Genomic DNA, 12176 nt, shown 5'->3' with positions numbered 1-12176 from the left:
GTTGCATTTAAGCAGTCATGTTGGTGAAAATATAAATGTGTGGCTTCTAACATTCCTAAAAGACCAAATCTCAGCAAATTCCCTTATCCTCTGGCTCTTATAATTTTTCTGTCCCCTCTTCCCCTATGATCCCTGAATCTTAGGTTTCAGAGCTGTACTGCAAGTGCATTTTGAGTAGAAATACCACATGCGTTCTAGAAGATAGATGTTATTTTGATTTGTCTCATTATTATCCATATAAATTTTTATAACTTGGCTTAGGCTGGTGATTTCTAGATTTCTCTATTTTAAAACAATACTTTGGGGACTGAAGAGATGGTTCAGCAGTTAAGAGTGCTTGGCCTTCTTCAGAAGACCCAAGTCCAGCTCTGAGCATTCATGTCAGGTAGCTCCACAGCTGTTAGTAACTCCAGCTCTAGAAGAATCCAACACCTGATTCTGGCTTGAGGGCACCCAAAGCATGTAGGTATTCAGGTCCTTGCACATACACATAAATAAAACTAAATGTTTTTAAATTTGTACTTGTTATCATAATAATTACTAATTAATGTCTTCAGAGATACTCTTGATACTATAATAACACCCATAATTATGAAAATTTTATTAACCAGCTTTATCATCTGCTCATTATTTTGGCTATACTAATCATCATGGTGATAGCAAAAAAATGGCTCTCTAATTTTTCCATCATTTCTTCTTCATGTTTTCTTTCCAGTCAACTAAAATGAGGGCTTTTCTCCCTAATCATTTATCTATTAACTTAAAATATATAAATATATGTATGACTCCTTTACTGGGTTTAAATATTTTGCTACCATCATTTTATCATGCACATTATTTCAGATTTGGCAGGTGGTATTTCTTGAGTATACCTTCTATTTAATTTTGACATGTCTTAATCATTTCCACTGTGTTACAGGTTCCCTTTTCCCAATCAAATAGATGTCTTGGGATCAAATAGTGTTCCCCTTTAGAACTGTCATTTTGTTGTTGTTGGAAAATTGTGCTTTGAAACCAAGATGTATGTAGAAGCTGTTTTCATTGTTACTGGGATAATGATGCCAGTATAATAATTTCTGTTCACAGAAATTAGGAACATATGCATATATAATAGTACAAAATGCTTATATCTTCATATACATATGAAATATATAATGTATATATAAAATCTATTAGTCCATCAATCACCTACCTATCAAATGCTACCAAACAGATATATTATTTAACCAACTCTTAATGACGTATCACTATGCTCATGGATAAATGCATCTCTCAGCTTTTATTAGAGAAGTTTCTATTTTCAGTTGATGGTGATTAACAAAGATGTCCAACTGGCCAAGGTGAAGAGAAGGAGAAACTGTAGGATGTTGATCCCTAAATGGGACATCTATATCACTTCCCCTCTTTCCAAGACTCAGGAATCATCATGCAAAAGAGGATGAAAAGAAGGTAAGGTCCAGGGTCCTTGAGTAAATACAAGAAAACAGCGGACACAGAAGTGAAGCTGCACATATTAACCTTCAGAGATTGTGACAGCATGTGTAAGCCCTGTCTTAGCGCAAGTCAAATCAAGTCTCTGCATGGAGTGGAGAGGTGGGCATGAAGTCTACCCCTAACAGAGACACTACTGACAACTTGCAGCTTTAGAGATAAAGAGAGTCAGTTTGCTTTAAGAATATTGTCCCTGGCAGGCCAACAACACTTCAGTGGAAGGTCACACATTCAAGAATATTTGGGCAGCACAAGCTACTTGCTGAGTGAAAATGGAAAAAAAAAAAGAGAGAGAGAGAGAGAGAGAACAGAAAGTTGGGTGGATAGAGAAGTGAGAATGGGTATGAAAAGGGTGAATATAACCAAAACACATGAAATTCTTAAAGAACTAACCATAAAAGTATAAATTAAAAGTGCATAATTTATATTTTATACTGTGTACCCCTTTGATTCCTTCACAATAATCAACTAGCTTTTTCTTTCAATCTGTTCTAATTGTCTTTCTGTTTACACTGCTTCACATTCTTTAGGCAGTACTGATCCTCTCCTTCTTAAATTATCAATGTAAACAAAACTGCAAGCTATAAAACTTTTCTTCTTATGTCAGTTGGATTTTTTTCTGCACATTAAATTTTCAGTAGAAACTACTTTAGTGGCATAATTCTTGAACGAAGAAACACTTGAGCATACATATCATTGATTATTTGCACATACTTTGATCATCTTAGTGTGTAGTCTTGGTAATATATAGTTCACACTCAAATATAAGATATTGATTTGCTTCATTCTTTCATTTTCTTATAGGTTTTTTAATAAATGTTTATGCATAATATGAAGTTGAAAGAATGTTATATCCAATACCCAAATGTTAATCACATATTTTTCATCCCTAACCTGTACAAAAGTTTCTTTTTCATAGATCAGTTTATGTACAAATCCCTAAAGGCATTCATTAGTCAAATTTTTATGATACTTTTAAATAAATTAAAGGTATGAACATGTTTCTCCCTCCAGATACTTCACGAAAATATTGCTAAATAGACATCAATATTGTTATGCTTTTTAAATGCAGAAATTACATTCAATGGAATGCCTTGGGGAAGGCATAATATAAAACACATAAAAGAGCAGGGAAGGGAATACTAAGGGTGGAAAAGTTTATACATGGCTGGGATTTAGGGGATGGAGCATAGATGAGGACCAGGGGGAGGACCTACCACAACTTAGAATATATGGAACTATCAAACAGAAACCTAGTAATGTATAAATTGTTAAAATAATTAATTAATTTAAAATGACTATAAGTACCCTTCATGGGTGGATAATGCTGATCCTAAACCCATAAGTCTTTAAGCAAAAATTCTATGAGTTGTTAGCCAGAGAGCTCCTAGAGGCATATAAAATATAAAACATTAAAGCTGTGGTTCTCAACCTCCCTAACGCTGAGAACTTTCACACAGTTCTTCACATTGTGGTGACCCCCCCACCATAAAATTATTTATGTTGATACTTCACAACTATAATTTTGCTGCATATAAATTGTAATGTAAATATCTGATATGCAGATAGTCTTAGGTATCCCTGTGAAAGGTTCATTTGACACACAAAGGGTTCTAAAGACTGTTGCCATTGCTCTTGATTTACCAACAGAACAAGATGGTAAGACCCTGTCTTGATTACTTTTCTATTGCTGTGAAAAGTACCATGATCACTGCATTTTATATAAGAAAGGGTTAATTTGGGGTTTACAGTTTCAGAGGGCAGGAATCCAACATAAGGAGCAAGACAGCAAGTTAAGCAAGCATGGGACTGGAGTCACATTTTGAGAAAAAACCATGAGGAACAGAGAGCTAGCAGGGAATGACCTGAGTCTTCTGAAACAAGAACACACCTCCTAATCATTCCCAAACCGTTTTATCAATTGGGGACCAAGTACTCAGACATATACATCTATTGGGGCTATTCTCTGCTAAAGTTATTTTTATAAAACTGTGTTTCTCAGTTTCTCCCTTCACTCAGCTATCACTCAAATAATTGAGAGTCTATTTTATTATTTTAACAAGCTTCGCAGTACAAGAACTCTGTTCTTAACCTTCTCAGCTAATTTGGCTTCTTCCCAGTTTACAAATTAGAGATAATTTCACTGTGTAGCCTTCCGGGCTCAGCTCTCTCTACTGAAGTCTCGGTACCTCCCCTAGCGGCCAAATCCCTTACACCCTCTTCTAACTCCTCCTCCTCTCTCTGGCAGGAAGTCCAGCCCTATTCTTTCCCCTGCTCAGCGATTGGCTGTAAGCTGCTTTATTAGCACATCAGGGAAAAATTTGGCAGCAGTGCTTACACAACATTGAGATAGGAGATTCTCAGAGCAAAGATTGCAACCAGATATTGGGAAGGGATACAAAACTCAGCATTTGAATTACACAATAACCTTATGCTTACAATTCTCATTCCAATCACCACAGACCCTTTATAGAAGACATAACTCATTTAGGCTGCAGGGTAAGTCAAGATAGAACAAAGGCAACCTTCACCCTGCCTGCCAGTACCCCTCATTCTAGAAGGTGCAATGCAAGCTGCTCCTCGGGAAAGAGAACAAGCATCCTTACCCAGCTATTAAGCCTCATTACTAATTCACAATAGGTAGAAAGAACAATCCCGCTTGTGCAATAGTGACATAATTATTTGGGGGGGGGGGAGTGACCAGCACTTTTTGATTGGATTTGAGGCTCAACATCATTGGAAGAAAGGCATAGCTGGTATTAAAACCCTGTGTAAAAAAATTGTCTTTGTCACAGGCCCTAGGAGGTAGGGGAAACTTACTGTTGATATCAAACTAGAGGGATATGCTGTAGAGCTGCCTTTCAAATATATCTATTTCCTGAGATTTAGGCAGAGAGGCTTCTTTTGAAGTGAGTGATGACTAATACATAGATCTATAACCAGTAACACTGCTGAGTATCAATGAGTACTGAGTGCTCAGCCTTGCAAGGACATTTATATTACCCCTTCCACGGCCCACGGAACATCATGGAAAAGGAGTGGAGACTGTACGAGCCGGGGACAGGGATGGGTCCTGGGAAACACAAAACATGAAAATTAGTTGGGAAGGAAGGGTTCTGTAGGACTTGGATGGTATTCAGAAAGTGTAGCAGGGATGAACATGTTTACAATATATTGTTTAGGTGTATGAAATTATCAAAAATTAAGTTAAAAAAAAAAGAAAAAACCCCACAAATCTCCAGAAATTCGACCCGTGAGTACAAGGTATTCTGAAAATATTTGTCAAGTTTCCCTTAGCCCATCTTACTTGGAATGTGTAATGATTTGGGTTTGATGTGTGTTTCAACTGCAATTATTTACAAAATGAGACTTTATATATTATTATGGCTGCTTTTCTTTAAGATGTTTCTGACAAAATATGTTAATATCTTCTAAAATATAATCACAATACATGCCCAAATCTTCATCTTTCACTTAGTTTTGTCACAGAAGTATGAAATAATAGACAAGCCTGTAGCCTAAAGTGATGATTCCTGATTAGTGGTTAGAGCATATTGATTTTGCAAAACTATTTCTGTCATTCTCTACCATACTTCCAGTGAAAAATACCCTTTAAGTAAGTTGCTAGAAAAGCATATCACTACAAAAATATTCAGTCTAAGAAGTACATATAATATATATATAATGTTTATATTTATATGTTTATATATTATATATAATGTTTATATATAGTTTATATATATAGTCACATAGCAAAATTGAAGAATTCTAGTAAGCATTCTGTTGTCCTGGGGCTCCTTGATTTGGGTTTATAGCATATAAGTCTGAAATGAAAGGTTTTATCATCAGAGCATGTTCATATAAACTATGGTTAGATGTGCACTTATTTACTAGATTGATTAATGTCCATTGTGGAAATTCCAGTTTTCAAAAGGAATACCTTCTTTATCTAAACAAAACAAAACAAAACCAACCAAACAAAAAACAAAACAAAAAAACCTCATGCAGCAAAGAAAACATATTTATAAACCTTATAAATCACTGCTTATACTTCTCTGCTGTGCCTAGATTTGCTAAACAGGCCATTTAAAGCTGACATCAATGGATTAAATTGTTGTTTCACATGAGCAAATATTAGAGTTCAGGTTTGTCTTGTAAGAAAAGCTCAGGACCAAAAACTCATATTTTCAAAATTCAAAATTTTTACTTTCGTTTAAGTCTAATATTGATAAATGCAGTACACATACATGAAATTAAAAAAAAACCTGGAAAAAAATGACTGGGTGGAAAAGGACATGGTAATAGCACAGAGTGTGAGTAGGGATATTATTTTGCTTTAATAGGTATTCTTCCTAATACTATTACACTAATGTAATTTGGTTTTCACATTTCTATGTACATTACACAATGGAATGGTAAAAAAAAAAAAAAAAAAAAAAAAAAAAAAAAAAAAAAAAAAAAAAAACTAATAACTTTGCAGTCCAGAAAACATTAAGAATGTGCTAGTACGTTAATGTTAACTTTTGTAACATATTGAAAATAAGTTTTAAGAAACATTAGAATAGAATAAAATGAACTTTGTGTCATCTGTTATATCTAAAATGCTGTTGTGAGCTGGACACTTTCTTATCAAATGAATGTATCTACAGTTCTCTCAGAGGCCCTGAGTTCAGTTCAAACAAAGTGCGATTGCTCACAACTGCATCTGATCCATCTCCCAGGAGAGCTGACAAACTGATTTGAGATCTCTACAGACACCTGCACTCATGCACACTACACAAATATATATATATATATATATATATATATATTAAAATTAGCATTTAAAATGCATGCCCAGAAACAAAAGCAAAACCTGCTTATAATCTATCTTTTTTTCCTTTGATTTTTTAGATGATTGATTTTTTAATTGTTTTTTTATTAATTACACTTTATTTACTTTGTATCCCCCTTCTAGTTCCCTCCCTCCTCCCCTCACAATTCCTCCTATCTTCCCCCTTCTCCATGCATGCCCTTCCCCAAGTCCACTGGTAGGGGAGGATTTATTTTCCTTCCTTCTGATCCTAGACTGTTAGGTCTCATCAGGAGTGGCTGCAACTTAAAGCAATCCCACTGAAATCAGGGACAAGGCAAGGCTGTCCACTCTCCCCACATCTCTTCAACACAGTGCTTGAACTCCTGGCTAGAGCAATAGGACAAGTAAGGGAGATCAAGGGGATACAAATCAGAAAGGATTAAGTCAAAGTTTCACTATTTGAAGATGATATGATAGTATACCTGAGTGACCCCCAAAACTCAACCAAAGAACTCCTTCAGCTGATAAACACCTTCAGCAAAGTGGCTGTATACAAAATTAACTCAAAAAAAAATCAGAAGCCCTCCTGAATACCCAGGACAAAAGGGCTGAGAAAGAGATCAGAAAAACAACACCCTTCACAATAGCCACTAATAACATAAAGTACCTTGGGGTGACTCTAACCAAGCAGGTGAAAGACCTGTTTGAAAAAAACTTCAAGTCTCTGAAGAAAGAAAGACATGTCGAAGAAGACATCAGAAGATGGAAAGATTTCTCGTGCTCATGGATAGGTAGGATTAACATAGTGAAAATGGCCATCCTGCCAAAAACAATCTATAGATTCAGTAAAATTCCCATCAAAATACCAACACAATTCTTTACAGACCTTTAAAGAAAAATTCTCAACTTCATATGGAGAAATAAAAAACCCAGAATTTCCAAAACAATTCTGTACAACAGATCCTCTGGAAGTATCTCCATCCTTGATCTCAAGTTGTACTACAGAGCAATAGTAATAAAAACTGCTTGGAACTGGAATAGAAACAGAAAGGTGGATCAATGGAATCGAATAGAAGACCCAGAAATAAACTCATACACCTATGAATACTTGATTGTTGACAAAGAAGCAAAGACCATTCAATGAAAAAAAGACAGCATATTCAGTCCAACTGGATGTCTACATGCAGAAAAATGAAAATAGATCCACATTTATCATCCTGAACAAAACTAAAGTCCAAGTGGATCAAAGACCTCAATATAAAACCAGATACTCTAAATCGGTAAGAAGAAAAAGTGGGAAAGAGCCTAGAACTTATTGGCACAGGAGACAACTTCCTGAACAGGACACCATCAGCACAGGCTCTAAAAGCATCAATAAATGGGACCTCATGAAACTAAAAAGCTTCTGTAAAGCAAAGGACACTGTTGTTAGAACAAAAAAACAGCCTACAAATTGTGAAAGGATCTTCACCAACCCAACATCTGAAAGAGGGCTGACATCCGGAATTTATAAAGAACTAAAGAAGTTAAAAGGCAATAATTCAAGCAACCCAATTAAAAAATAAGGTATTCCAAACAGAGAATTCTCTGTAGAAGAATATAGAATGGCAGAGAAACACATAAGGAGATGTTCAACATCCCTAGTTATCAGAGAGATGCAAATCAAAATGACCCTGAGATTTCACCTTACACCCATCAGAATGGCTAAGATCAAAAACTCAAGAGACAACGCTTGCCGGAGAGGTTGTAGAGAAAGGGGAACCCTCCTCCATTGCTGGTGGGAATGTAAACTGGTACAACCACTATGGAAATCAATCTGGCGCTTTCTCAGACAATTAGGAATAGTGCTACTTCAAGATCCAGCCATACCACGCCTAAGCATATATCGAAAAGATGTTCAAGTACACAACAAGGAGGGGACAGGGAGCCCCACAAGGCCCAAATATATCTGGGCACAGGGGTCTTCTCTGAGACTGTTTATCCAACCAAGGACCATGCATGGATATAAGCTATAACCCCTGCTCAGACCTAGCCCATGGTAGCTCAGTATCCAAGTGGGTTCCCTAGTAAGGGGGACAGGAATTGTTTCTGACATGAACTCAATGTCTGGCTCATTGAGCTTCCCCTCTGCCCCAAGGGAGGAGCAGCCTTGGTAGGCCTCAGATAAAGACATTGCAACCATCCTGAAGATACCTGATAAGCTAGGGCAAGATGGAAGGAGAGGAGGACACCCTCTCTCAGTGGACTCAGAAGGGGGCAGGGAGGAGATGAGGGAGGGAGGGGAGGATGGAGAGGGAAAGAGGGAGAGGGCTACAGCTGGGATGCAAGTGAATGTATAAAATTATTTAAAAATAAAAAAAATATTAAAAAAAAAAAGAGTGGCTGCATTGTCTTCCTCTGTGGCCAGGTAAGGCTGCTCCCTCCCTCAGGGTGAGGTGATCAAAGAGCAGGCCTATCAGTTCATGTCAGAGACAGTCCTTCTTCCCATTGCTATGGAACCCACTTGGAGACTGAACTGTCATGGGTTACATCTGTGCAGGGGTGCTAGGTTATCTCCATGCATTCTACTTGGTTGGATGATTGATTTTTTAATTTTAATTTTTTTTAATTACAATTTATTCACTTTGTATCCCCCCCCCCGTAGCTCCCTCCCTTTTTCTCTCCCAATCCCATCCTCCCTCCCCTTCACCACCCATGCTCCTCCCCCAGTCAAGTGATAAGGGAGGTCTTCTTCCCCTTCCTTCTGATCCTAGTCTATCAGGTCTCATCAGGAGTGGCTGCCTTGTCTTCCTCTGTGGCCTGGTAAGGCTGCTCCTCCCTCAGGGGGAGGTGATCAAAGATCAGGCCAATCAGTTCATGTCAGAGACAGTCCTTGTTCCCATGTCCAAGTTATAATGCTATCTTTATGGATACACATGCAGAATATGTGAGCCATTTTTTCTATTAGGAATATTTTCTTTGTATTTAAAAATCCCAGCTTAGCAAGATGGCTCAGCAGGTTAAAGTGCTTGCCGCAAGCTTGAGCAAGAGAGTGCAATTCCTGCAAAACACATAAATTATCCTCTGATTTCCACATGTGTGCCAAAACTTGTGTGTGCATACATGCATACTCTCATTTCTCCTCTTTTTCTCTATCCCTACCTCCCCCCACCTCTCTCTTTCACACACACACACACACACACACACACACACACACACACACACACACAGGGAGCACAACATGGATATGTTTTTTTTTTTAAAAACTCTTATTGGTACAAATAAAACTCCTTTTGCTTTTCAACCATACTGATGTGAAATTAAGCACTGACTTCAGGACTGACTAGATCTTCCATTCCAGTTCTGTATCACTAAATTACTCAGATAATCTATCCATCTTAAATATCCTCCCTTCAAAGACAATTACTGTTTCACCCTCAGAAAACATATAAAATGCATGCTGTGGTGACTTGGACTTTCTCTTCCTCTTCTTTTCAGAATTGATTTCCAGTCAGTTTCTATGCCTTTCACTCCTTAAGCCTTCAAGTTACCAGTATTCTTCTCTTATTAAACTTAAACTTATTATGACATAGGATATCAAACCAGTCACTGAGCATTTTATTTTGAAAAATTGAGATTAGTGATATTTTACAGTATAAAACCTCATGTGGTATAGATTGTACTACCTCCTTATTGAAGTAATTTTAGGTGTTGTGAAGGTATTTTTATTCTTTCCCCTCCATTCACACAATGGAATTGGTGCCAAAAAAATAGTCTTTACATCATCTCAGAAGTCATGCTATGTAGGTGGTCACATTGTGATTTTCAAAGTTTTATAAAGTTTGAAAATATAACACATTATTTTATTTTAGTGTATTGTTCTTTGCAGAATATTTTGCTACCTTGGAGTATTCAGTAATATTTGTAGGGAAAAGAGCACCATAGCAGCCTGTAGAAGGGTAGACAGTGTTTTGAAGATCCTAAGGCAATAAGGCAGTATGAAGTTAAAATTGAATAGCCTGTCACAAAAAGATCTACATAGTTATAGGCTGGATCATGATGCTTTAGTTAAAAAAAAAAAAAAGACTCATATGAAAGTGAACTCCTAAGACCACAGCCTTAGTTGATGGAAGAGATTATGATATCCACCCAAGAACTCACTTTCAAGGACACGTTTTGTGATTAAATAACGCAAAACTAGTTAACACTAACTAGCAACCTGACACCAATCTCTTTATTGAAGATATTTTTTTCATGCAATACATTCTGATCATGGTTTCCCCATTACCAACCTCCTAGATCTTCCCCACCTCTCAACCCAACCAATTCTATACCTTCTTTCTCTCTCTTTAGGAAACAAAGAGGAAAACAACAACAAACCCTTCTTCTTTAGAAGGAGAAAGAAGAGAAGGAGAGGCACAAGAAACACACAAACAATACATATAAAAGCACAAAATCAGAAACTATAACATACAAAAAGAAAATTAATAAAACAAAAAATGCCCAAAGTAATATGAGAAAAAAAAGTTTACAAAAATACCATTGAGTTCATTTTGTGTTGGCTGGCTACTGCTGGACGTGGGGACTGCCGTGAAGTGTGGTTACTGTACTCAGTAACATTCCACTAGGAAAAACTAATTTTTCCTTTGCAAGCAGATAAGAATAAGAGATAATGTCTAGTTTATGGAGGGGAGTTCATGTCCACTTCCCCCTCTCATTACTAGGTGCTCTCTGTCTAGAACCTATGTGGGCAGAACAGCACTTTCAATTAGTGCATTTTTGTGTCAGTCCTTTCGTGTCTAGAAGACACTGTTTTCTTCACATCTGACAGTAACTTTAATTCAGTTCTAGGTATAAACCCACTAGTAACATATGCCTGTATTCATTTATATAATCAAATGATGATAGATTTGCTTGCCATCTAATTGTATATTGTTCCACATTTTTGGTGAGTAATAATTTGATATTTGTTAAAACTTAATAAAATGCATAACGTTTGTATTTTGTATTGTATTATTGTATAATGTATATAAAATACAAATGTTTACAGTACAGAGACAGTACAGTACAGTAATGTGTGTACATCTTTTAAATAGTACATGTTAACAATTGTCAGTGAAAGAACAATAATAATAATAAATATTAATCTTAAGTGTATATAAATAAAATGTATAAATGTCTCTTTAAAAACAGATAAAACACTGTAAAAATAGCCATTTAGTTGATATGGCTAGATATTGGTAATCAACTCTTTTTCCATATTTCAGATATATGTATATATTGAATTCATAATCAGATACGAGATTTTTCTGTAAATATCAAAGCCATAAAGAAACAACTATTTCACAATACAACTAAAAATTTAAGTTACCTAGTAGACTTCCTGGAGTTCTGGATCCTGCAGTATCTGTGCCCTCTCTCCAGTTATGTCTCCTGAGCCGTAGTGGTAGGAGCTGAATGTAGGCATATGCATTGTCTCTGGCTCCCCACAATTTGTTGATCTCTGCATTTTGTGCAGCTGTGGTTTTCTGTTGTAGTCTCCATTCACTACGAAGAGAGACTGCTTTGGTGAAGGGTGGTAGCTACATTTATCTGTGGATATAAGGATAAGATTTTGTATTTTATTTTATTATTTTATTTTTTAATATTAGTTACAGTTTGTTAACTTTGTATCCCTATTGTATCCCACTCTCTCTTTCCCTCCCAATCCTACCCTTCATCCCTCATTTCCTCCTTGCCCCTTTCCAAGTCCACTGATAGGGGAGGACCTCCTCCCCTTTCATCTGATCCTGGTTTATCAGGTATCTTCAGGACTGGCTGCAAAGTCCTCCTCTGTGGCCTAGCAGGGCTGCTCCTCCCTCGGCGTGTGTGTGTGTGTGTGTGTGTGTGTGTGTGTGTGTGTGTGTGTGTG

The sequence above is a fragment of the Psammomys obesus genome, unplaced genomic scaffold (assembly GCF_907164565.1).
Source record: "Psammomys obesus unplaced genomic scaffold, mPsaObe1.curated_primary_1811, whole genome shotgun sequence".
Lineage (NCBI taxonomy): Eukaryota > Metazoa > Chordata > Mammalia > Rodentia > Muridae > Psammomys > Psammomys obesus.
The sequence above is the reverse complement of the archived record's forward strand: the minus strand, read 5'-3'. Positions refer to the sequence as shown.